Below are 22,176 nucleotides of genomic sequence, written 5' to 3'. Positions count from 1 at the left end.
CATTTAAAGAATTATAGATTTACATCTCTTGAACGCAATCAACTTGCCAGATTTAAAAATAACCTTACTGGGAAATCACACTTTGCAATAATCTGAGCACTGCGCCCAGAAAAATACGCGTTGCGATACAGACTAGACGTCATGTTGGGGAGATCTAAAATCGAAAATACTATGTAAATAATCCATTACCTTTGATTCTCTTCATCAGATGTCACTTCCAAGTATCACAGGTCCATAACGAATGTAGTTTTGTTCAAAAAAGCTCATCATTTATGTCCAAAAATCTCCGTCTTGTTAGCACATGATCTAAGCCAGCCGGAATTCTCGTCATGAACGAGGGGAAAAAAATATATTTACGTTCGTTCAAACATGTCAAACGTTGTATAGCATAAATCATTAGGGCCTTTTTTAACCAGAACATGAATAATATTCAAGGTGGACGAATGCATACTCTTTTATAACGTATTGGAACGAGGGTACCCAACATGAACTCGCGCGCCAGGTGTCTAATGGGACATCATCGTTCCATGGCTCTTGTTCGGTCAGATCTCCCTCCAGAAGACTCAAAACACTTTGTAAAGGCTGGTGACATCTAGTGGAAGCAATAGGAAGTGCCAAAATATTCCTCAGCCCCTGTGTTTTTCAATGGGATAGGTTTAAAGTCAATACAACACATCAGGTATCCACTTCCTGTCAGAAAATGTCTCAGGGTTTTGCCTGCCAAATGAGTTCTGTTATACTCACAGACACCATTCAAACAGTTTTAGAAACTTTAGAGTGTTTTCTATCCATATATAATAAGTATATGCATATTCTAGTTACTGGGTAGGATTAGTAACCAGATTAAATCGGGTACATTTTTTTTATCCAGACGTGCAAATGCTGCCCCCTAGCCCTAACAGGTTAACCTGCATGAAACCAAGGCTATTACGGTTACAGAATTCATCAAAAGAGAGCGCTTGGGGAATAGGAGTGGAGCTAGGCACTGCAGGGCCTGGTTTCACCTCTACATTGCCAGCGGAACAGAGGAGGAGTAGGATAAGGGTACGGCTAAAAGCTATGAGAATTGGTCGTCTAGGACGTCCGGAACAGAGAGTAAAAGGAGCAGGTTTCTGGGGGCGATAAAATAGCTTCAAGGTATAATGTACAGACAAAGGTATGGTAGGATGTGAATACAGTGGAGGTAAACCTAGGCATTGAGTGATGATGAGAGAGATATTGTCTCTAGAAACATCATTGAAACCAGGTGATGTCATCGCATGTGTGGGTGGTGGAACTGAGAGGTTGGATAAGGTATAATGAGCAGGGCTAGAGGCTCGACAGTGAAATAAGCCAATAAACACTAACCAGAACAGCAATGGACAAGGCATATTGACATTAAGGAGAGGCATGCTTAGCCAAGTGATCAAAGGGATCCAGTGAGTAGTGAGGTCGGTTGCGGTCACGGTGATTCAGACAGCTAGCCGGGCCATGGGTAGCAAGTTGGCAGAAGATGGTCTGTTTTGAGCCACCTCGTGCGTTTCCGTCGGTAGATTAGTGGGGTTCCGTGTGGTAGATGGGACCAATCTAATTGGCAAAAATAGTTATAGTTATAGTGGCCCAAGAAAATTGGCCGACAGACCTATTCAGATAGCAGCCGTTAAGACAGCTAACGATTAGCTGGCCGCAGATGGGCGTTCAGGTTACGTCGCGACGGAGGGGCCAGTTGGATAACTCCCTCGGGCAGATAACGTCGGTAGTCCATTCATGAAGGCCAGATGGTGCTCCGCATCGGCAGTAAAACGGGTCCGGATAGGTGATTGTAGCCCAGGAGTGGCTGATGGAACTCTTCAGCTGGATAGCTCCGGAATAATTGATGTTAGCTCCGGGACCGACGTTAGCCAATAGTCACTCGGATATCAGCTAGCTAGCTGCAAGATCCAGGTGTAAATGTCCAGAGCTTGCGGTAGAAATCCGGGGATATGGAGAGAAAATAGGTATGGTATGCTCTGGTCTGAGTCGCGTACTACAAAACTGGCGATAGCTTTTCCAGCTAAGGGATAGCTGATGACCGCCAACCGTGGTTAGCTGAATTCTAGCTGAATTCTAACGTTAGCTAGTGAACTGGCTAACTTCTGGCTAGCTTCTGTTGTGGATTTCAGATTTGAGGTAAATAATATGTTTTTTTAAATTGCTGAGGCGGGTTGCAAGAGAGTGTTTTGAAGTTGAGTTTTTAGAAAAAAATATATAAAAAGATATGCGAAGAAAAGATGTAAATATATATATATACACGGGACACGACAAGACGAGGACAAAGGACGTCTGACTGCTATGCCATCTTGGATGATCAAAAAGAAATAAATGACAGTCCATCATTACTTTAAGACATGTAGGTCAGTCAATTAGGAAAATTTCAAGAACTTTGAAAGTTTATTCAAGTACAGTCGCTAAAACCTGGCTCTCATGAGGACCGCCACAGGAAAGGAAGACCCAGAGTTACCTCTGCTGCAGAGAATGAATTAATTAGATTTAACTGCACCTCAGATTGCAGCCCAAATAAATGCTTCACAGAGTTCAAGTAACAGACACATCTCAACGTCAACTGTTCAGGGTAGACTGCGTGAATCAGGCCTTCATGGTCAAATTGCTGCAAAGAAACCACTACTAAAGGACACCAATAATAATAAGAGACTTGCTTGGGCCAAGAAACACAAGCAATGGATATTAGACCAGTGGAAATCTGTCCTTTGGTCTGCTGAGTCCAAATTTGAGATTATTGGTTCTAACTGCCGTGTCTTCGTGAGACGCAGAGTAGGTGAAAGGATGATCAACGCATGTGTGGTTCCCACCGTGAAGCATGGAGGTGTGATGGTGTGGGGGTGCTTTGCTGGTTACACTGTCTGGGATTTATTAGAATTCAAGGCACACTTAACCAGCATGGCTACCACAGCATTTTGCAGCGATACGCTATCCCATCTGGTTTGTGCTTAGTGGGACTATCAATTGTTTTTCAAAAGGACAATGACCCAACACACCTCCATGCTGTGTAAGGGCTATTTGACCAAGAAGGAGAGTGATGGGGTGTTGCATCAGATGACCTGGCCTCCACAATCACCTGACCTCAAACCAATTAAGATGGTTTGAGATGAGTTGGATCGTAGAGTGAAGTAAAAGCAGCCAACAAGTGCTCAGCATATGCGGGACCTCCTTCAAGGCTGTTGGAAAAGCATTCCAGGTGAAGCTGGTTGAGAGAATGCCAAGCGTGTGCAAAGCTGTCATCAACGCAATGGGTGGCTACTTTGAAGAATCTCAAATATAAAATATTTTTTAATTTGTTTAACACTTTTTTGGTTACTACATGATTCCATATGTGTTATGTCATAGTTTTGATGTCTTCACTATTATTCTACAATGTAGAATATAGTAAAAATAAAGAAAAACCCTTGAATGAGTAGGTGTGTCCAAACTTTTGACTGGTACTGTATGCTAGAGTGTGTATGTGTGTGCATATTTGTGTGTGTACATCCACAAGGGAATGAGATACCACAAGCCAACCATTGCCCTGGGCACCGTCCAGGGTGACATTCTTTGCGCACGCAAGCCCCCCCATTCTGGTCTCACATTTCTCTGCACGTTTCTGCACCTTGCCATGAGTGCTGCATATCAAACACCCAGCATCTACTCTTTGCTCAGCCGCAGGATCGTGAGCTAGAGGAAAACATGACCACCCACACTGAAACTGACACCTGCTGTTTGCAACTCTATCTCTGTGCTCTTTCCCTACTTTACCCTTCCTGTTGTCCCTTTCTCTCCTCCCTACCTCCCTTCATGTTGTCCCTTTCTCTCCTCCCTACCTCCCTTCATGTTGTCCCTTTCTCTCCTCCCTACCTCCCTTCATGTTGTCCCTTTCTCTCCTCCCTACCTCCCTTCATGTTGTCCCTTTCTCTCCTCCCTACCTCCCTTCACTCACACATTGAGAGGGATTATATGAGCAAGGAAGGTCTGCCTATAGAACGTTAACTTCAATGTTCCTGTGTTTGTGGAGACTGCATTCACAGTAAACACTGCATACCGTATGACGCTCAATCGGAAACTACCTTTAAAGGGGAAATCTGCAGTTGCTACATACATTTTTGGACTTATAAATTAATGATATGATACTCATTGCTTCTTGAAGAATATATGAGCTTAGTTCAACTGTCTAACCCCATCAGAACCCAAAATATAAGCTTGTTTTACTGTGATGTTTGTAAACAAAGTAAATGTAAACAAACACTGTATAGCCTCCAATCTTGGTTAAAACTATAATTTTTTTGGTCAGGATGGTCTGTCCTTGTACCCATAGCTAAGTCTAAAATCAAACCAAAGTTTATACATCGATTTGCAGATGTTATCAGGTGCAGAGATATGCTTGTGTTTTCTAGCTCCAACAGTGCAGTAATATCTAGCAAAACAAAACAATACACACAATCAAAAGAGTAAAAAAAGCATATATATATATCAACTCAAAAAAAAAACATCCCTTTTCAGGACCCTGTCTTTCAAAGATAATTCATAAAAATCCAAATAACTTCACAGAGCTTCATTGCAAAGGGTTTAAACACTGTTTCCCATGCATAAACAATTAATGAACATGCACCTGTGGAACGGTCGTTAAGACACTAACAGCTTACAGACGGTAGGCAATTAAGGTCACAGCTTTGAAAACTTAGGACACTAAAGAGGCCTTTCTACTGACTCTGAAAAACACCAAAAGAAAGATGCCCAGGGTCCCTGCTCATCTGCGTGAACGTGCCTTAGGGATGCTGCAGGGAGACATGAGGACTGCAGATGTGGCCAGGGCAAGAAATTGCAATGTCCGTACTGTGAGACGCCTAAGACAGCGCTACAGGGAGACAGGACGGACAGCTGATCGTCCTCGCAGTGGCAGACCACGTGTAACAACACCTGCACAGGATCAGTACATCCGAACATCACACCTGCTGGACAGGTACAGGATGGCAACAACAACTGCCCGAGTTACACCAGGAACGCACAATCCCTCCATCAGTGCTCAGACTGTCCACAATAGGCTGAGAGAGGCTGGACTAAGGGCTTGTAGGCCTGTTGTAAGGCAGGTCCTCACCAGACATCACCGGCAGCAACGTCGCCTATGGGCACAAACCCACCGTCGCTGGACCAGACAGGACTGGCAAAAAGTGCTCTTCACTGACGAGTTGCGGTTTTGTCTCACCAGGGGTGATGGTCAGATTCACGTTTATCGTTGAAGGAATGAGCATTACACCGAGGCATGTACTCTGGAGCGGGATCGATTTGGAGGTGGAGGGTCCGTCATGGTCTGGGGCGGTGTGTCACAGCATCATCGGACTGAGCTTGTTGTCATTGCAGGCAATCTTAACGCTGTGCGTTACAGGGAAGACATCCTCCTCCCTCATCTGGTACCCTTCCTGCAGGCTCATCCTGACATGACCCTCCAGCATGACAAATGCCACCAGCCATACTGCTCGTTCTGTGCTTGATTTGCTGCAAGACAGGAATGTCAGTGTTCTGCCATGGCCAGCGAAGAGCATGGATCTCAATCCCATTGAGCACGTCTGGGACCTGTTGGATCGAAGGGTGAGGGCTAGGGCCATTCCCTCCAGAAATGTCCGGGAACTTGCAGGTACCTTGGTGGAAGAGTGGGGTAACATCTCACAGCAAGAACTGGCAAATCTGGTGCAGTCCATGAGGAGAAGATGCACTGTAGTACTTAATGCAGCTGGTGGCCACACCAGATACTGATGGTTACTTTTGATTTTGTCCCATTAAATTTCAATCGCGTTATACTGCGGATCTTCCGCCATACAGATTGCATCGATATATTAATGCCTGCTGTTTCTTTTAAGTCAATACTCGCTTTTTTGATAACCAATAAAAATAACCTCGCTCTCTCCTGTTAGACCAGATTGTGGTAGGCTGCATACGTTGATGTCTATGGGCTCTTTATCTTGAGATACAGTTTGACGTCACTAGACTGAATCCAAGCTAACTGCTTCATCTGGGGCCGGTAGCAACAATGACACCAGCACAGAGAGGATAGCTGCGCACACGTTGTCAAATGGAAACTTGGAGGAGAAGAGGGGGAAGAGGAGGGAAGAGGAGGGGGAAGAGAGGGACCAGGGTGCGTCACTGGGCTCGCGCACGACCAACGGGTAGATTCTCTGGTAAATCCCCAGGGAGCTCGCACCTTCTATCACGCATAAGACCATCACAAGAGTGGAAGAGAAATGTTTTTAATGTATGGCACATGTAAAAAGCGACGTTCACATGCGCGTTTCCATGATATCCTCCTGATACCCAGCCATTCATTTATTGATCCATATCTATGAGGCCATACAAGCCACTGCATTAAGTCATGTTGTCCCTTTGAGAAGATATTCTAGGCTTTTTAATGATATGACGTGTGGGGATGTGACCTTGACAACGTCATCTTCCTGGTTCTTAAAAAAATGGCTGCCATAAAAAATTGCAAGTGTTATGGACATGTGTGTGTAATTAATAATTATAACTTTTGTGAGTTTGATATTCAAATTGTTTCTAGTAACTGAATATTTCAGGAATAGTTAAGTGAGTTGTCAGGACTGTGTAATAATTATTTCACATTAAAGATGCACTATGCAGAAATCGCTCTGCCATTTCCTGGTTGCTAAAATTAGAAAAGTTTGCCTAGTTCCAGTTAATGTTCCAGTTAACTATCAAGTATAGTTTAGAGAATCATTGTACCATCTAAACTACTGTGAATTTTTTTTCCATAACCAAAAACATTTTATTTTCAGCTGTTTGAAGCTGGTGTACAAAACCTGAAAGTAAAAGATGCAAAAACAAAATGTAAGAATGGGAAGCATAGAAATAACACACATAGAACATGGGGGGGGGTGCAACTCAATATTTCAAGGTCATTTTGCCCTCTCTCTATTCATATCTCTCTCCCCACTTCTTGTACCCCCCCACCTCTCTCTATCCTCACTCTCTAGCCCTCCTCCATCTCTCTGGTGACAGTGATGGTAATTTCTCTCTCTCTGTCTCTCCCTTTATAACCCCACCCTCTAGCTCTCCTCCATCTCTCTAGTGACTGTGATGGTAACCCCTCTATCTCTCTCCCTTTCTACCCCACCTCTCTCTCTCCCTCCCTTTCTACCCCACCCCTCCCTCTTTACTGGTAGCTGTAATGGTTGTCTGTCTGTCTGTCACCTCCCCAGGCTAACAGTGGACACAGCAGAACCAGGCTCAGCCTAGTGACAACCCCCCAGTGTTGCTCTGACGTCACACCACCACTCAGTGAATACAAAGGCACTTTACACATTTTCAGGTCTAACTCAAACTAACAACTATCTCTTTCATGTACAGTGCATTCAGAGTATTCATCCTTATTATAAAATGTATTTTAATAATGTAAATGTAAATGTAAAAAAAAAAAAAAAAAAAAAAGTTAAATGTAATAAATAAAATCCTCATTAATCTACACAAAATACCCCATAATGACAAAGTGAAAACAGGTTTTTAGGATTTTTTGCTAAATTATTAAAACAGAAATACCTTATTTACGTAGGTATTCAGACCTTTGCTATGAGACTTGAATTGAGCTCAGGTGCATCCTGTTTCCATTGATCATCCTTGAGATTGGAGTCCACCTGTGGTAAATGAAATTGATTGAACATGATTTGGAAAGGCACACACCTGTCTATATAAGATCCCACAGTTGACAGTGCATGTCAGAGCAAAAACCAAGCCATGAGGTTGAAGGAATTGTCCGTAGAGCTCCGAGACAGGATTGTGTCAAGGCACAGATCTGGGGAAGGGTACTAAAAAATATCTGCAGCATTGAAGGTCCCCAAGAACACAGTGGCCTCCATCATCCTTAAATGGAAGAAGTTTGGAACCACCAAGACTCTTCCTAGAGCTGGCCGCCCGGTCAAACTGAGCAATCGGGCGAGAAGAGCCTTGGTCAGGGAGGTGACCAAGAACCTGATGGTCACTCTGACAGAGCTCCAGTGTTCCTCAGTGGATATGGGAGAATCTTCCAGAAGGACAACCATCTCTGCAGCACTCCAACAATCAGGCCTTTATGGTAGAGTGGACAGATGGAAGCCACTCCTCAGTAAAAGGCACATGACAGCCCGCTTGGAGTTTGCCAAAAGGCACCTAAAGGACTCTCAGACCGAGATCCTTGATGAAAACCTGCTCCAGAGCGCTCAGGACCTCAGACTGGGGCGAAGGTTCACCTTCCAACAGGACAACAACCCTAAACACACAGCCAAGACAAATCAGGGGTGGCTTCGGGACAAGTCTCTGGATGTCCTTGAGTGACCTAGCCAGAGCCCGGACTTTAACCCGATCTAACATCTCTGGAGAGAACTGAAAAAAAACTGTGCAGCAACGCTCCCATCCAACCTGACAGAGCTTGAGAGGATCTGCAGAGAAGAATGGGAGAAACTCCCCAAATACAGGTGAGCCAAGCTTGTAGCATCATACCCAATAAGACTTGTGGCTGTGATCGCTGCCAAAGGTGTTTCTACAAAGTACTGAGTAGAGGGTCTGAATACTACGTAAATGTGATATTTCGGGGGGGGGGGTTCATATACATTTGCAGAATTTAAAAAAAATCTGTTTTTGCTTTGTCTTTACAGGGTATTGTGTGTAGATTGATGAGGAACATTTTTTTATTTTATCAGTTTTAGAATAAGGCTGTAACGTAACAAAATGTGGAAAAAGTCAAAGGGTCTGAACACTCTCCGAAGGCAATGTAGTATCTCTCAACAACAAAAAAATTCACTGGACCATGCGAAGTGGGTCATCTGTGTTTGCACAACCAGACAGAGGTTGGGCAGGGAAGTGGGTCAAGCGTGGGAGGGGCCAGCGTGGGGGCATCGAATGATCTGATTGGAGGAGAGGAAGATGTGGCCCTCTTGAATCTGGTGATATTAGCTGCCACCCCCTCTCTCTCTCTAAAAGTGACACACAGACACCACCAATATTAGAAAAGCACTCCAAAAGGACTCAACACACTGTACAGTATATATTTGTAATTTCAACTAAGATTTTCATCACTGCAGCAGCCAGTCAGCCTGTATCTTTCGTGAGGACTAAAATAGATATGAATGCCTGCAGGGCTGGAAGCAGGTAGACAGTGGATCACTGTGGAGTGGGAGAGCCCTTTCTCTCTGTGACGTGCAGGTCCTGACATCCACTGACGTAAAGCATGGTGGGTGGACAGGGGCTCCCAAAATGGAATAACTGTCCATTCTGTCTGACTGAAAAGAAATATGCACTTTACTCCATTAGCACATACAGTACACACACACACACACACACACACACACACACACACACACACACACACACACACACACACACACACACACACACACACACACACACACACACACACACACATACACAGTACACACCTACACACACAGAGAAACTCTCTTCTATCCATGTCTCCAGAGCACAAAGAGGTGGCCGGCTCAGATGTTTTCTCACACATTCCTGCCACTTTTCATCAGAAATTCTTCCCAAAGTGATCTGAAATCAGCTTCTCCTATGCAAAAGACAACCATAAAGATTGTGAGGTAACATGCCAAACAGGCTCTTAACCAGATAATCAAAAGTGGTAAATGAGAGGCCTGGTAACGTCGTAAGTTAGTTAGTACACAGTACTAGGTCACACAGTACTATGGACCTTCTGGCCCTGATGGAGCCCTGCCTGCCTCTACGTCAGTGGAGGAATGGAATAAATGGAATGGAGTAAAACATGTGGTTTCCAAATGTTTTGTGTGTTTGATACCGTTCCATTGATTCCATTCTAGCCATTACAATGAGCCCGTCCTTCTATTGCTCCTTCCACCAGCCTCCTCTGCTCTCCAGTGACAGCAGCTTACTTTACACCTGAGTGAAAGGAGACTTACGTAACACTGGGGTATGATATGCAAGGTTACAGATAGCAGAGGAACTAAGGTACACAGCATGGCAGAGATCAAGCACTTATGATGTGTGTTAGACTTACGCACAGGCTAGCATTGCTATTAGAGACCGTATCTATGAGAGAATTCAATCATGTGAACATGAATCCATGAGTTGAATTTCAGTTCACTTCCTGAATTGATTGGGTTAAATGAGGTTGACAACAAGCGCTACAACCCTGCAACAAAGCATTGGAATCTAGGCAGTTTCCATTTATTCTAAGGCTTCACATTGTATTAAAGGGTTATTTTCTGTCTGAGAACAGAATGTGAACACAGAATACCTCTAGTGTTTCTGGGAAAGGCCATCACTGCTACTTTAGATCTCATGGGCAGCATCTTATTATGAACTGAGCTTTGATATTAACATTTGCATTAATTGCATGACACTTTTAAACCCTGTAATAATCCTGTTTTGGGAAAGCAATTATTATGGTGATTGAATTATGATTGAGCATCAATGGAAGAGCTTGTCCTTCAATCAGAGGCATTGTGATGTAGAGAGATGATGCTACCCCTTAGAGAACAGAGTACAGTGTTTGTCTGAGCTGGCAGTACAACCAGTCTGACTCATGACAGACAGAACTAAACTCTCTCTAATCCACCACCTCTGCCTCTCACCCCTCATCAGCATCAAACTCTCCACGGAAGCAACTTTGTGTGTGTTTTGTGTGTGCCCCTACGTGCGCACTTGTGAGCCAGTTACTGTTGTTTCAACAGAGAGAGACAGAGACAGAGACAGACAGAGACAGACAGAGACAGAGACAGAGACAGACAGAGACAGAGACAGAGACAGAGACAGAGATAGAAAGTTCTCACTTTCTCTAACAAAGTTCTATCATGTTAACATAGATATCAGTGAACCATAATATTTCTGAACTAGGCAAAAACATTGCGCAGTGCATCTTTTTACATTTGCACTTTAAATTAATTTAATCTGAGCATCATGCTTCAACAAAGAGCATATTTTCGCCACCTCAGCTTCTATTGGACAGTGTGGGTCGGGGTCATATCTTTCTCTAGATGCCCTCTGTGATGGTATGACCACATTTGGTCAAGGTCAATCTTCATGGGTCAGTGAGAATCCCTTTCAGAGGATATTAACATGGCCACTTAGTGGTTTGTTCCAATTTCCCCTGGTCACTCCACAGAGCAGACAGGTCACAGGCGGTGAGAGGTCCTTTGGGAAGACACACAGAATGGAGGTGGTGGGGAGGAGGTGTGTGTGCTAGTCGTGCTTTAGGTAACAGTATGCAGACTTGTGGTAGACGTCCCTGCAGTAGCCAACCCACTCACCACTGTAAGGTTTAGAGGTTAGCTATTAGCTGTTCTGCACCAAGGGCCTGTGTTTGACACAAACATGCAAATGAGAGTAAACTAAAAACAGCTGTTTTCTCTTCTCTCTCTCTCTCTGTTGAAACTATCTCTTGCTCATCTTCTCTCTCGTTTTGCTTTTTCACTCACTCCCTCTTTGTCTTAGAGAACCCTCTCAAACTCTGTACAGTTAGAGAAAACAGAGAAGGAGAAGAAGGAGGAGAAGGAGGACAGGGAGGAGAAGGAGAAGGGAGGAAAATAAGGAAGTGGAGGTGGAAGGAGGAGGTGGAGGGAGGGAGGAGAAGAATGAGGAGGAGGTAGAGAAAGGAGAAGAAGGTGGAGGGAGGAGAAGAATGAGGAGGAGGTGGAGAAAGGAGAAGGTGGAGGGAGGAGAAGAATGAGGAGGAGAAAGGAGAAGAAGGTGGAGGGAGGAGAAGAATGAGGAGGAGGTGGAGAAAGGAGAAGAAGGTGGAGGGAGGAGAAGAATGAGGAGGAGGTGGAGAAAGGAGAAGAAGGTGGAGGGAGGAGAAGAATGAGGAGGAGGTGGAGAAAGGAGAAGAAGGTGGAGGGAGGAGAAGAAGGAGGTGGAGAAGGGAGGGCGACGTTGCATGGGATGTGGCGTTTTGATTTATATGCTTTGACTGAGGGGGAATGACGCAAAAGGGGGGAGAAGAAAACCAAAGACATGCTCTCTTCCCCTACTCTGCTTCATCTCTGCTCCCTGGTCTGTCCTTATAAAAATCCTGTGATTTCACACAACGCGCTCCATTGTGCCCTGTTCCTGCTGACTAAAGAGCCATTTCCCGGTAGGGATTGGCCCCTGAAAATGGTGGACGTGATGTCTGAATGTTGAGCAAGGGAGGGAGGTGAGTGAAGGGAAAAGGTTACTCTGATGCTACCAGAGATTGACAGATAAGGACTGTAGCCTACAGTATGTATAAACTGGCCAGTGTCCATAGAGATAGACACACACAGGCGTGCACATGGCCGGGCGCACGTGCGCAGCAGACACGCTTCTCACAAACAGAACAGAGGCAGAAAAAAGGCAAACAGTCAGACCTCAACACACATACACACCCTAACACTCTAGATCAGTTTCCCAAACTCTGTCCTGGGGCCCTCCCTGGGTGCACGTTTTGGTTTTTTCCCTAGAACTGCAGAACTGATTCAGATGACAAACTCATCATCAAGCTTTGATTATTTGAATCCGCTGTGTAGTGCTAGGGAAAAAAACTAAATGTGCACCCAGGGGGGGTCCCAGGACTGAATTTGGGAAACACTGGTCTACATCATGTATTACCCTGAGCCTGTTCCGTTTCCCTGAGGGTAGAATGGTGGGATGGAGGGCTGTTTGGGTGGCAAACGGGCAGAAGGGGAGGTCCACTGACCTGTGAGAGACAGACAGCGACAGCACAGTCTGGTGTTCACATTACATTACATCATCATCTCACCACTCTGCGTCTCCCTCTACACCGACACCCTGTCTCATCCTCTTATGCACAAACTGAATATTCTGATTCTATCAATGGCCTCTTTAAAGAACAGCATCACAAACATCAGAGTCTGTCCTCAGTGCATCATACATGACGTACGTCAGTTACAGCGTGTACATGACAATGACAGGCACAGTAACAGGCGTTGGGGCATTGACGTAACATTCAAGGCATGGGTCCTGTGTTGTGACCCTGGTGGTAAGATCATGTGACTGTTCTGGCGTGAGCTAACGACAGATCTGAGGCGGTGATCAGGTGTACCGGAGGGGTTGGTGCTCAGGGACAGGTAGCCTGCGTCTAATCGGGTGACATAACCGATGCCGAGGGCCCAGTTACGAGCACTCATCGTCATCGCTTACGCCCCTTTGCCCGTGCTGAAACTGATAGGGCTCAATTAGTGCAACCAAGAGACACCCCAGGGACATGTTATCCACACCACCTGTGTGTGTGTGTGTGTGTGTGTGTGTGTGTGTGTGTGTGTGTGTGTGTGTGTGTGTGTGTGTGTGTGTGAGTGTGTGCGCACATCTCTCTCGCTCTGTTATACATTTACTGTAATGAATACAGTGTCTTGACTCTCTCCCTCTCACAGGTGTCAAATATATATATTTATCTCGCTCTCGTGTTTTGTCTTAATGCTGGGAGTTTGAATGAGTTATAGGCCCATGGTGTGAGCGTGAATGAGAGTCTGTATGTCAGGGTCATGTCTGTCTTTATAAAGAAGGTTGTGTATGTCCAGGCCTATGTGTATGTAGTGCATTTTTGTTTAAGGCCCAGTGTGATTACGAGCTCTGCGAAAGATGGGGGAGATCAGGAAAGAGAGGAGGAAGAGGCACTCAGAGAACAGGAAGATGAACAGGAAGGTGAACAGGACAATGAACAGGAAGATGAACAGGAAGATGAACAGGAAGATGAACAGGAAGGTGAACAGGAAGATGAACAGGACGATGAACAGGAAGATGAACAGGAAGGTGAACAGGACGGTGAACAGGAAGATGAACAGGAAGATGAACAGGAAGATGAACAGGAAGGTGAACAGGAAGGTGAACAGGAAGGTGAACAGGAAGATGAACAGGAAGGTGAACAGGAAGATGAACAGGAAGGTGAACAGGAAGGTGAACAGGAAAGTGAACAGGAAGGTGAACAGGAAGGTGAACAGGACGATGAACAGGAAGATGAACAGGAAGGTGAACAGGAAGGTGAACAGGAAGGTGAACAGGACGATGAACAGGAAGATGAACAGGAAGATGAACAGGAAGGTGAACAGGACGATGAACAGGAAGATGAACAGGAAGATGAACAGGAAGGTGAACAGGAAGATGAACAGGAAAGTGAACAGGAAGGTGAACAGGAAGGTGAACAGGAAGGTGAACAGGAAGATGAACAGGAAGATGAACAGGACGATGAACAGGAAGGTGAACAGGAAGATGAACAGGACGATGAACAGGAAGATGAACAGGAAGGTGAACAGGACGGTGAACAGGAAGATGAACAGGAAGATGAACAGGAAGATGAACAGGAAGGTGAACAGGAAGGTGAACAGGAAGATGAACAGGAAGGTGAACAGGAAGATGAACAGGAAGGTGAACAGGAAGGTGAACAGGAAAGTGAACAGGAAGGTGAACAGGAAGGTGAACAGGACGATGAACAGGAAGATGAACAGGAAGGTGAACAGGAAGGTGAACAGGAAGGTGAACAGGACGATGAACAGGAAGATGAACAGGAAGATGAACAGGAAGATGAACAGGAAGGTGAACAGGAAGGTGAACAGGAAGATGAACAGGAAGGTGAACAGGAAGATGAACAGGAAGGTGAACAGGACGATGAACAGGAAGATGAACAGGAAGGTGAACAGGAAGGTGAACAGGAAGGTGAACAGGAAGGTGAACAGGAAGATGAACAGGAAGGTGAACAGGAAGGTGAACAGGAAGGTGAACAGGACGATGAACAGGAAGATGAACAGGAAGATGAACAGGAAGATGAACAGGAAGATGAACAGGAAGGTGAACAGGAAGGTGAACAGGAAGGTGAACAGGAAAGTGAACAGGAAGGTGAACAGGAAGGTGAACAGGAAAGTGAACAGGAAGGTGAACAGGAAGGTGAACAGGAAGGTGAACAGGAAAGTGAACAGGAAGGTGAACAGGAAGGTGAACAGGACGATGAACAGGAAGATGAACAGGAAGGTGAACAGGAAGATGAACAGGAAGATGAACAGGAAGATGAACAGGAAGGTGAACAGGAAGGTGAACAGGAAGGTGAACAGGAAAGTGAACAGGAAGATGAACAGGAAGGTGAACAGGAAGGTGAACAGGACGATGAACAGGAAGATGAACAGGAAGGTGAACAGGAAGGTGAACAGGAAGGTGAACAGGACGATGAACAGGAAGATGAACAGGAAGGTGAACAGGAAGATGAACAGGAAGATGAACAGGAAGATGAACAGGAAGGTGAACAGGAAGGTGAACAGGACAATGAACAGGAAGGTGAACAGGAAGGTGAACAGGAAGGTGAACAGGAAGGTGAACAGGAAGATGAACAGGAAGATGAACAGGAAGATGAACAGGAAGGTGAACAGGAAGGTGAACAGGACGATGAACAGGAAGATGAACAGGAAGGTGAACAGGAAGGTGAACAGGAAAGTGAACAGGAAGGTGAACAGGAAGGTGAACAGGACGATGAACAGGAAGGTGAACAGGAAGGTGAACAGGAAGGTGAACAGGAAGGTGAACAGGACGATGAACAGGAAGATGAACAGGAAGATGAACAGGAAGGTGAACAGGAAGGTGAACAGGACGATGAACAGGAAGGTGAACAGGAAGGTGAACAGGATGATGAACAGGAAGATGAACAGGAAGATGTAGAGGAGTTGCTGACATGAATGATGGTGGAGGAGAGGAAGTAGAGTTTTCCACAACAAGTCATTAAAGTAAAAGGGAGGGAAGAGGACAGATGTCCCGGCCACTCAAACTGAATTCTTCCTGCAGCTCTGTTCGCTACATACCTCAGTCTGAAACTATCATCGTTGAAGTCGTTTGTTGTAACGTCAAAATGAGGGGTGTTTTCCAAAACAAAGTCATCAACAATTTACCCATGTGTGTTCTGGCTCTGGCCAAACCCATCGATTTCTGGGACCAATCAGAATGGTTAGAACGTGTTTGCGTTCTAGAAAGCAACGGGGAGTTACTCAGATCCAGTCTCATTGCGGAGACTAAACTAATGTCAGTGGACGTGGCGTTACGTTTGGAGGGATTAGAGGAAATTAGTTTGGAGGGATTAGAGGAAAGGTTAGGGTCAGCGTCACACTTTATATTCAGTTGTACAGACACCAAGTGGTTAGTGGTGGGAAGCAAAACTTGTCTGTTACTTTCCATTCGTCACAACTCAGTCATTGTTTTATGTATATCCACATACTATGGTATAAATACTATCTTATTCACTGTACTGTTTTATCTGACTTTACTGTAGTCCGCAAAAACATTTACTAAGGTGTTGCGGATATGACTGTAGTATACTGTAGTATTTACAGTTTAGTATAAATATTGTAGTATATACTAGAGTAATTACTGTAGTGTTTTTGCAGACTAGTATACAGTAGTATTTACTGTATTGTTTTAGCAGATATTACTTTAGTATTTACTGTACTATTTACTATTGTGTTTTATTATCTTTGACATAGAAGTGGGGGCTTTCGCCTTCAGGAAACCTACTGGACTAATACTAAAAGGGAAAATGTCAATAACCTGTAGTACGTAGGTAGGAAGGAAGGTAGGTAGGTAAGTAGGACTGGGGTCTGAACGGATAGTTCAGAGCTTCTGCTCTTTTCTATAACCTATAGGGAACACAATATTCACTGCATTCGGAAAGTATTCAGACCTCTTGACTTTTTCCACATTTTTGTTACGTTACAGCCTTATTCTAAAATTGCTAAAATTCATTTTTTTTACTCATCAATCTACACACAAAACCCCATAATGAAAAAGTTAAAAAAGGTTTTTAGAATTTTTGCAAATGTGTTATAAATAAAAAATAAATTCCTTATGTACATAAGTATTCAGACCCTTTGCTATGAGACTCGAAATTGAGCTCAGGTGCATCCTTTTTCCATTGATCATCCTTGAGATGTTTCTACAACTTGATTGGAGTCCACCTGTGGTAAATTCAATTGATTGGACATGATTTGGAAAGGCACATACCTGTCTATATAAAGGTCCCACAGTTGACAGTGCATGTCAGAGCAAAAACCAAGCCATGAGGTTGAAATAATTGTCTGTAGAGCTCCGAGACAGGATTGTGTGTCGAGGCACAGATCTGGGGAAGGTTAACAAAACATTTCTGCAGCATTGAAGGTCCCCAAGAACACAGTGACCTTCATTTTTAAATTGAAGAAGTTTGGAACTACCAAGACTCTTCCTAGGGCTGGCCGCCCGGCCAAACCGAGCAATCGGAGGAGAAGGGCCTTGGTCGGGGAGGTGACCAAGAACCCAATGGTCACTCTGAGAGAGTTCAAGAGTTCCTCTGTGGAGATGGGAGAACCTTCCCGAAGGACAACCATCTCTGCAGCACTCCACCAATCAGGCCTTTATGGTAGAGTGGCCAGGTGGAAGCCACTCCTCAGTTAAAAGCACATTACAGCCCACTCGGAGTTTGCCAAAAGGCACATAAAGATTCTCTGGTCTGATGAAACCATGATTGTACTCTTTGGCCTAAATGCCAAGCGTCACATCTGGAGGAAACCTGGCACCATCCCTACAGTGAAGCATGGTGGTGGCAGCATCATGTTGTGGGTATGTTTTTCAGCGGCAGGGACTGGGACTCAACCTAACTACATGTCATAGGGACAACCTAACTACATGTCATAGGGACAACCTAACTACATGACATTGGGGTCAGGGATCCAGTGGGTCAGGGATCCAGACAATGTAATCTGTATACTGTATGTGGGGTCAGTAAGAGGACAAGCTTGAGTAGAGCAGCCTCTTAGCAGGAGGAACAGAGCAGAGCGTATCTGACTGACCGGGGAACATACATACAGAGCAGATATGAGACAGATATTAAAGTGGCTTAAACACTGAATCACTCCAAGCCAATGTCACCCTCCTCCCACTGAATCCTGGGTAAATAATCAATTACCCACAGGCCTGGAGAGGGGGAGAATGAAAGGAGGAGAGAAAAGGAGGGGAGAGGGATTAGCGATCATGTGGTTGTTCTGTTCTTTTGAGCAAAGATAAATGAACATGCCCAAGACAAAACATTGATGGCCAAATAACAAATGAAAATGTGCTTTTCTCTGTACACAAACCACTTAAACCTTCCTCTTGACGCACTGAATGTAATTAGTTGACCTGAACAAAACTCCCTGACCATCCATCCTCTAAGATATTCTGTCAATAAGCAAAACAATTCACTTTTCAGGATATCGGCAGCTTAAACTAATGCTTAAACAACAGAGTTTGAAGAAAGTTGTCAGGGGCACAGTCAGTCAGTCAGTCAGTCGGTCACCCTTGAGTCTTCGTGCATGCGCTAGAGTAATTACAGGCAAAATCATAAGCTGAAAAAGAAGCCTACGTGAGATGTTTGTTTTTAATTCAGGGTTAGGGGTAAAGGTTAGACCAAGGGTTAGGGTTACATTTATTTTGTAGTTCCAAGTAGCATTCTAGACAGCAAGTCCACTGTGGCATGGAAAAATCTTAAGGGCCAGTCTTCGATGAGTGGACCCATGTGCTATTACTGCCCCCTTGTGTGGAAACTGCATACTGACTGTGCAACAGTCATTCACTGTAATTCTTTCAAAAGCACGATGGGACGATTTAGACTTAGGAAATGAACGCCTTTCCTACGCACTCCTTTCCTACACACTTCTCAGTAGTTGGTATTCAGACTTACTTAATGCCAGTGCATAACGGGCTATTCAGGTGTGGTTCCCTTGCGCGCACTAAATGTGATTCAACAGCTGAAAACCCTCCCACTTGATGGCCAGCAGATTCCTCACAAAGTTTTCATTTAGGGTTTTCAGTACATTTATCTAAAACCATCCCTTTAAATTAGGTGTACCTTTTAACTAGACACTTTGACAAACTCACTAGAATATATGGAGAAAATGGTTCAGAATATTAGGGATCAATGAAAGAAAGCCACGTACAGCGCATTCGGAAAGTATTCAGACTTTTTCCACATTTTGTTACGTAACAGTCTTATTCTAAAATGTATTAAATAAATACAAATCCTCAGCAATCTACACACAATACCCATAAGGACAAAATGAAAACAGGTTTTTAGACATTTTTGCAATTGTATTATTTATTTTAACAGAAATACCTTATTTACAACAGAATTCAGACCCTATGCTATGAGACTCGAAATTGAGCTCAGGTGCATCCTGTTTCCATTGGTCATCCTTGAGATGTCTCTACAACTTGATTGGAGTTCACCTGTGGTAAATTGAATTGATTGGACATGATTTGGAAAGGCACACACCTGTCTATATAAGATCCCACAGTTGACAGTGCATGTCAGAGAAAAAATAAAGCCATGAGAACTGAAAATGGAGCCGGAAGAAATGGCAGCAGTTTTACGGGCACCCAACCAATTGTGCCGCCTGACTAACCGGTGTCTGTATGTAGCCTCGCTACATTTATAGGTCAAAGGAATTGAGGTCAAAGGAGTTGTACGTAGAGCTCCGAGACAGGATTGTGTTGAGGCGGAGATCTTGGGAAGGGCACCAAAACATTTATGCAGCATTGAAGGTCCCCAAAAACACAGTGGCCTCCATTATTCTTAAATGGAAGAAGTTTGGAACCCCCACCAAGACCACAGCCCTGCCAAACCGAGCAAATGGGGGAGAAGCGCCTTGGTCGGGGAGGTGAACAAGAACCTGATGGTCACTCTGACAGAGCTCCAGAGTTCTTCTGTAGAGATGGGAGAATCTTCCAGAAGGACAACCATCTCTGCAGCACTCCACCAATCAGGCCTTTATGGTAGAGTGACCAGGCAGAAGTCACTCCTCAGTAAAAGGCACATGACAACTCGCTTGGAGTTTGCCAAAAGGCACCTAAAGTCTCTCAGACCATGAGAAACAAGATTCTCTGGTCTGATGAAACCAAGATTGAACTATTTGGCCTGAATGCCAAGCGTCACATCACGTCTGGAGGAAACCTGGCACCATCCCTATGGTGAAGCACGGTGGTGGCAGCATCATGCTGTGGGGATATTTTTCAGCAGCAGGGACTGGGAGACTAGTCAGGATCGAGGGAAAGATGAACGGCGCAAAGTACAGAGAGATCCTTAATGAAAACTTGCTCCAGAGCGCTCAGGACCTCAGACTGGGGCAAAGTTTAACCTTCAAACAGGACAATGATCCTAAGCACACAGCCAATACAACGCACAAGTGGCTTTGGGACAAGTCTCTGAATGTCCTTGAGTGGCTTTGCAGAGCCCAGGACTTGAACCCGATCAAACAGTTTAAAGTTCCTTGGTGTCCACATCAACAAACTATCATGGTCCAAACATACCAAGACAATCGTGAAGAGGGAACAACAAAACTTTTTCCCCCTCAGGAGACTGAAAAGATTTGGCATGAGTCCCCTGATCCTCAAAAAGTTATACAGCTGCACCATCGAGAGCATCCTGACCGGTTGCATCACCGCCTGGTATGGCAACTGCTCGGCATCTGACCGTAAGGCGCTACAGAGGGTAGTGCGAAAGGCCCAGTACATCAAGGACCTATATAATAGGCCAAGCTTCCGGCCATCCAGGACCTATATAATAGGCGGTGTCAGACGAAAGCCCATAAAATTGTCAGAGACTCCAGTCACCCAAGTTATACAGCGTTTTCTCTGCTACCGCACGGCAAGTGATACCGGAGCACCAAGTCTAGGACCAAAAGGCTCCTCAACAGCTTCTACCCCCAAGCCATTAGACTGCTGAACAATTCATAAAAATCACCACCGGACAATTTACATTGACCCCCTCCCCTGTACACTGCTGCTACTCACTGTTTGTTTGTTACCTATGCGTAGTCACTTTGCCCCACCTACATGTACTGTACAGATTAACTAGCCTGTACCCCTGCACACTGACTCGATACCGGCGCCCCCTGTATATAGCCTCGTTATTGTTATTCTTATTGTGTTACTTTTTATTATGACTTTTTATTTTAGCCTACTTGGTAAATATTTTCTTCTTAAACTGCACTGTTGGTTAAGGGCTTGTAAGTAAGCATTTCACAGTAAAGTCTGCACTAGTTGAATTCGGTGCATGTGGCAAATAAAGTTTGATTTGATTTTGACATCTCTGGAGAGACCTGAAAATAGCTGTGCAGCAACACTCCCCATGTAGAAACACCTCCACTACACCTTCATTTCTTTGATCTCCACCCCCCAAAAATAGCGGGTGAATAGAATACCATTATCATGCTTAAGTTTAAGGTCAGAATACACATAGATAGAAAAGTAAATTAAAAGGCAATTACATTCCTTTCACGCTCACTTAACTCGGGTCGGAATTCCCACTATGACCATAATATATACATACACACCTCCTACCCACATGCAAAACTGTGATAAACAGGAAAACATGTCCACACATATGCACAATAGCTCTCTCGCTAACTCACTGCACCACCCTGGGCTCACTGCCATCCAGGAAGACTCTCATTGCTCTGGATGACCAGGTGCTTTCGCTCTCTCCGAGGCTAACATGAGCAAAACTCTCAAAAGAGTGAATACTCACAAGCCGCCGGCCCAGATGGCATCCCTGGCTGCGTCCTCAGAGTGTGTGCTGACTAGCTGGTGGGCTTCTTCTCGGACATCTTCAAACTGTCCCTGTCCTAGGCTGTAGTCCCCACCTGCTTCAAGGAGACCACCATCATCCCAGTGCCACCCTCTGCAACTGGATTCTGGACTTCCTGACGGGCAGACCACATGCTGTGAGAATTGGTAACAACACCTCCTCCACACTGACTCTTAACACAGGGCCCCCCCAGGGGTGTGTCCTCAGCCCTCTGCTGTATTCCCTGTTCACCCACGACTGTGTAGCTTTGCAGGACACCAACTCCGTCATCAAGTTTGCTGACGACACCACGGTTGTAGGCCTGATAACTAACAACGATGAGTCAGCCTACAGGAAGGAGGTAAGTGAACTGGCAACAAAACTCAACAAAACAAAGGAGTTGATTGTTGACTTCAGAAAGCAGAGCAGGGAACATACCCCGATCTACATCAACAGGACTGCAGTAGAGTTTTAGGTTCCTCAGCGTCCACATCACTGAGGACTTGACATGGACCAACAACACCATCACTCTTGTCAAGAGGGCGCAACAGCATCTCTACTTCCTATGGCCTCTGAAGAAATCCGGCATGCCACCCCAGGTCCTGTCCAAATACTACCGCTGCACC

The sequence above is a fragment of the Salmo salar genome, chromosome ssa25 (assembly GCF_905237065.1).
Source record: "Salmo salar chromosome ssa25, Ssal_v3.1, whole genome shotgun sequence".
In the NCBI taxonomy this organism is placed as follows: Eukaryota; Metazoa; Chordata; class Actinopteri; order Salmoniformes; family Salmonidae; genus Salmo; species Salmo salar.
The sequence above is the reverse complement of the archived record's forward strand: the minus strand, read 5'-3'. Positions refer to the sequence as shown.